Source organism: Tachysurus vachellii, chromosome 2, assembly GCF_030014155.1.
Source record: "Tachysurus vachellii isolate PV-2020 chromosome 2, HZAU_Pvac_v1, whole genome shotgun sequence".
NCBI lineage: Eukaryota > Metazoa > Chordata > Actinopteri > Siluriformes > Bagridae > Tachysurus > Tachysurus vachellii.
Window position 1 is genome coordinate 29,053,338 of NC_083461.1, and position 6,557 is coordinate 29,059,894.

Sequence of the window (6,557 nt, forward strand, 5' to 3'; positions counted from 1 at the left end):
TTTCTCTCCCCAAAATGACAATTCTGTGATCATTTTAATCACTTTCATGTTTGTCCAAACCTCTGTGACCTTTTTTCTTCTATGAATCATAAAAGTAGTGAGAGTGACATCTTTTCATACAATGACTGTCTAAAAAGTAACCTACACGATTTGTGTCATATTCCAAGTCTTCTGAAAACATACATTCTCTTTGTATGATAAACATAAAAATTTCAGTCTTTGTTTAGAGTAAAGTTTGTATTAGCTACTAGATTAATATCAAACCTCATTGGTTTTTTTGATCAAATGTTGTGACACAAGAACAACTGAGGTTTGATGTATTATGTCATGGTAACATAAAAACTGATATGATCGGTTTATTACACAAAGTTATCTTAAAAAATGTTTAAAATTGGCAACATGAGTGATCCACTACTTTTACAGAATTCTTTGCTTTTTAGAGCTGAACAGCCTAGCCACTATTAATTTAAATTTTGTGTAATGAAAATTTTTGCATGTGTTTGGAGTGGCATGTTGGTGAGTAAATGACAATTATCTTTGGTAACCTATCCTTTAAAATCTTTAAATTGTTGTTACATCCCCAATGAATTTAAGGCATGGATACTCAATCCTGCTCCTGGGGAGCCAAGATCCTGCAGAGTTTAGCTTCAACCCCAATTAAACACACCAAATCTGCTAATTAAGGTGTTCAGGATCACTTCAAACTTTCAGGCAGGTGTGTTGAACCAGGTTGGAGTTAAACTCTACGATGCATTTTTTTCTCTCCAGGAGCAGGATTAGACACCCCTGAATTAAGTAGCATGAGCGTGTTACATCCACTATTTAATCTTATTTTGGTGAACAAAAAGTTAACAAACAACTGTTGTTTCACACATCATTGTCAATTTATTTACAATAAAAGTATACAAGTGTTGACAAAAGATGAGGACAGCAGCATTGTTAGGTCTGCCATGGTGCATGCGAGAGACTCCTTCAAAATTCATGAAGATATGCGAGGTAAGCTAAAACATGTACTGTAAGGCAAAACCAGGGACAATTTAACATTAGATCTCTCAATTTGCAGGGGACTGGGACTATATTTGTGTAATTGCTTTTAAGTAATAATACCTTGTTTTGTTTACATTCTATAAAGCCCAGTGACCATGAAGAGGATGTGATCAAGGGTGTGGTGATTGGAATTCTTGTGGTTGTGGAAAATGTGATGGAACCTCTCCCAGCATTCTACAATGACGTTGCCCTGGTGATTGAGGAAGAAGTGGTAATGCGTCACCTGACTGACATACCTAATGCTTTTCTGAACCTGATGGGCCTGGTGTACGCATTAAAACTTGACTACCCAAAGGAACTAAAATTCACTTTTGAAGTAATACAGCGGCTGTTTATTGGAGTTGGATCAGACTCTTGCACTGCAAGAGTTCACTCTTTGAAGACCAAGTTGCTGCGATAAGACAGAAAACAAACAAAACCTTTTTTCCATTTTGCTACTGTTTATTCGTTGTACTGGTTTAAATTTTAAGAGCATTGTTGTTTTTAGATCTCATTGTTTTAAGTGGGAAATTGTATTCTTGAAATCTTTTTTCAAGGTTTTCTTGTTAGCTTGTACTGCTTCCTCTTTCCTTGTTTTTTTTTTCTATAATTGGGAATTGAAGACAGTTTTTGAACAGTTTAATGTAAAGTTTAACACAGCTTATTGTGAATTATTCAAGTACACTTGTTCTTGCAATGAATATATCTGATGACAAGGAGAGTTATTTGTACTATTTTGGCTCTAAGATGGGTCTGTGCATACAGAAGTTTGCGCCTGTTTGTGTGAGCTGTGTATATGTGAAGGTTTTTCTTGTCTAGTGTTTTTATATCTTTGCAAGAGAATTCTTCATGTCTGTGTTTCTGGATGCAATGTATCTGTTTAAAAAATAAATGCTGAGTTTGAATTTTGCAGTTTATTTCATAAAAAAATCTGGTTAGATATCAAGAACTACTTGTCAAGCCAATGAAGTCCAGTAAACTCAAACAGTTATGTTGAGGAAAAATTACTATTTTATGTCAATTAGACTAGATCTATTGTTGTGAAAACATGAAAAATTGTGTTTTACCAATAGGTTTTTTAGTTGACTTAACTAAAGATTTTAAATGCTCATTAATTGATTCAGTAGGTTGGCTCAATAATTTCAACAAATGAATAAAAGTTGAGTGAACTTAACACCTAATGTATGCTAAACTTAACTGAGTCAATGCAACAAGATGACTTGACTAAGTCAAGTTGTGTCAACAAATCATTTTTTACAGTGTACGTAACAAAATAGTATAAAATAATATACTAAATAATAATATAATATAATATAATAAAATAATATAATATAATATTTTTTTCTCTGTTTGCTGTCTATATAGAGCTTCTTTGCATGTTTTCTCTATGTGTGTGTGTTTGCTCTACATTCTGTTTTTTCCCACTTAACACTATTTTATGCTGTCTGTTGATCAGAGGGTTCAAATCAGAGCTTGTAGTGTGTCTTGAATATTCTAAATTATACTTTTTGAGGTGGGTGTTTTGTCTTCCAAAGATCTACACAGGACACAAGTCCTGAAACTGCAAGTGATGTCGGATGTGAGTGTGCTTGACCCTGCCGTGCAGTCGACTATTTTAGACTTGGTAGGTTTCCTGATGGCTCTTTTGTGTACATGTATTTTATTGTTTTGTTTGTAAACTATTTCTGGATATTTTACTAATGTCAAGTGTTAATCTATTGTTGTATTGGCAAGTAATTAAAAGCATTTATTGTTTTTATTGTTATATATAATTATGAATTTGTTATGAATTTGTAAGAACAGGATGGATGCTGATTTGGTTTATACAACTACCAATATTCCATATATAGTTTTTGCACTTCGACCCAAAAAGAGGTATTATTACTGCTATTATTATTATTATTATTATTATTATTATTATTATTGGATTATCAGGCTAAATTTGGCTATAACCCATCGTCATCATTGCTTGTCCAGCTTTGGAGGAGTAATAATATTAGATAGGAAAAGTGTTAATAAAAGTAACAGAACAGGTTTTTATTCATCATTAATAAAATATTGGTGGTTCTGATCTACAGATCATCCAGAAACTGCGGGAAAACGGCATGTCGGTGAACACCACAATAACCTGGAAGGTGCATCGAGACGGAATCATCTTTTACAAGAAGAAAAACGTCAACGAATAAGCCGCAAATGATCCTGGTTTAAAGATTCGACCAATGCGTAATGTGTAATGTCTTGAATATATACCTGTGATAATGATTCATCTAGTTAGATGCATGAAAAACAAGTAGAATGACTTATAAATGAGGAAATACAAGTAGATAACAATATATGTTGATAATGTATAATATTTTTATTTTATTTTATTAAGAAATTTTTTTTGGGAGTAGAGGTTAGAGTTATATGATATTAATAATAATATTATATTAAAGTTATTGCTAGTCTATAGACATTTAGTAGCTGTTATTTATTTATGTATTTATTTATTTATTTATTTATTTATTTAATATTTAAAAAGAGGAACCAGGTAGTATCTGTGATCTTAATAATTATCCAGTCTGTAGTTATTACACATGCTCTTGACTGTTATGTTCATTTCCCATGACATTACATTACAGTAGTGACATTTACCACTTTACCACATCCACTAATATGCTTATTACAGCTAAGGTTATAATTAATGTTTGAGCCTTTCATTCACATATTACATACCATTTGTTTATTTCTGTCTGTACATTCAAATTATTAAATAAATTAAATAAAATAAATGTGTCAAAAGTCTATCCTGGATTCAGTAATGCCTGGAAGCTTCTCTGTAAGAAGGAGGTTCTTTGTTTTCTCGTTTGTCTGTCTACATTTACATTTACATTTACAGCATTTGGCAGACGCCCTTATCCAGAGCGACGTACATAAGTGCTTAAATCTCTAACATTGGATACATTAATGCTGGCTCACTAAGTTACATACTTAAGATACCATGAGTTTCAAACATTTGTTCAAAGTTACAATGAAAAAGTGTCAAAGGGTTTTTTTTTTTTTTTAAATGCAAAAGATAAGGAAAGAAGTGCTAGTTGAATTGTTTCCTGAATAAGTAGGTCTTCAACCGCCGCTTGAAAATAGCCAGTGACTCAGCTGTCCGAACCTCTAGGGGAAGTTCATTCCACCACCTTGGTGCCAGTACAGAGAAGAGTCTTGTAGTATGCTTGCCTCTTACCCTGAGAGATGGTGGAACCAGTCGAGCAGTGCTGGTAGATCGGAGGGTGCGGGATGCAGTGCGCGGAGTGATGAGGGCTTTGCGGTAAGAGGGAGCTGGTCCATTTTTGGCTTTGTAGGCCAGCATCAGCGTTTTGAATCTGATGCGTGCAGCTACCGGAAGCCAGTGGAGGGATTGCAGCAGCGGGGTGGTATGCGAGAACTTTGGCAGGTTGAAAACAAGCCGGGCAGCTGCATTTTGGATCGTTTGCAGAGGACGGATTGCATTCATAGGTAGACCTGCCAGCAGTGCGTTGCAGTAATCCAGTCTAGAGATGACAAGAGACTGAACAAGTACCTGAGCAGCCTGTGTGGACAGAAATAGCCGAATCCTTCTAATGTTGTAGAGAAGAAACCGACATGAGCGAGTCACATTAGCAACATGAGAGGAAAAGGATAGTTGATTGTCCATTGTTACCCCAAGGTTGCGAGCTGTGGCTGAAGGGGAGATCAGATCGTTGTGCAAGGATATAGAAAGGTCATGACCTGGGGATGAGTCACCTGGCATGAACAGCAGTTCAGTTTTGCTAGGATTGAGCTTTAACTGATGAGCAGTCATCCATGATGAAATTTCTGCCAGACATGCTGAGATCCGGTCAGAAGCTGTGGCATCTGAGGGTGGGAAAGAGAAGATAAGTTGTGTATCATCAGCATAGCAGTGGTAAGAGAACCCACGTGAGGAAATAACTTCCCCAAGAGAATGAGTATACAGGGAGAAAAGAAGAGGACCAAGTACTGAGCCCTGTGGGATGCCAGTGGAGAGTCTGTGTGGAGCAGATGTCACTCCCTTCCATGTTACCTGATATGATCGTCCTTCCAGGTAGGAAGCAAACCATTCCCAAGCTGAGCCGCAAATCCCAAGACTCCTGAGGGTAGATAAGAGTGTCTCGTGGTTGACCATATCAAATGCTGCTGAAAGGTCAAGGAGGATAAGGACAGATGACAGTTTGGCAGATCTAGCAGCATGTAGTTTCTCAGAGACATCCAAAAGGGCTGTCTCTGTGGAATGAGCTGCTTTAAAGCCAGACTGGTTGGGGTCTTGGAGGTTGTTCTGTGAGAGATAGACAGACAGTTGATTATAGACAATGCGCTCAAGAATTTTTGAAAGAAATGAGAGAAGTGATACCGGTCTGTAGTTACTGATGTCTGATGGATCCAGAGCGGGTTTCTTTAGGATGGGAATAACCCTTGCTCTCTTGAAAGTAGTTGGTACCTGACCAGATACTATGGATCTATTGACGATAGTGGAAATGAAGGGCAGAAGGTCTTGCGAGATGGTCTGGAGCATAGTGGAAGGGATAGGGATGCTGTCTAGCATACTATGTCATACTGTTGTCTTTCTAACATTGCTTCTGACTTGCTCATTAGGGATTAATATAAATGTTATGTAATATTTGGTGCAGGGCAACAAATACATTTTTTTAATTGCAATTAATCACATTATTATGAAAAAAATCCAATAATGAATTCAAAGGAATTATATTTCATATAATATATAATATATGTCATATAAACAAAAGTCCAATAACATTTTCTTTGCAAACCCCTAAAAAAGGAACTTTTTTAACAGCAGTATTCCCTTTACCTAGTAGCAGTTAAAATATTTATTGTAAATCTCAACTTAAACATTAATGAAATCAAATTATATATAAAACCAAAGCTATTTGTTACTGCCAGGGCATTACAGTTTTGTCTAGTTTGTTATAGAAAAACAAGTCCAGAGCCTCGATCATAGCATTATAACAGGAACCTACAGAGCAACAGCAAATTAACATTCATAAATCCTTTTTTTTCTTTTTTTTTCTTTACAGGTACCAGCAGAAACACTGAATATGTCCATTTAAGAGTTCAGTACTTTTGCCTCTTTCCCTTTCCCCAGATATTATTGATCAACATCCCACCCCTCCTCTGACCCATGGTTTGTTTGTATGTGTATTCAGAGCTAGCTAACTTTCAAAATAATAAGATTCTAAAAAAACAACTGCATTAACGCGTGATAAAATAGTTTAATAATAAAGCGATAATAACACGTTAACATACCCACCCCTCATATTATTCTATCATTTATATCTGAAATTTTTTAAAAATAAATTGAATACAGACCGAATTCTTATGTTCTTATGTTATGTTATAGAAGAAGAAAAATAATATGTTGTAATATGTAATCTGTAAAGTGTTCGTGTGGCAAACATTTCAACAAATCCCTGATATAGAATTCTAATTTCACTTGATCTCTGTGTCATAAGAGGTTTGTTTTTGTATAATCGCAGTTTCTA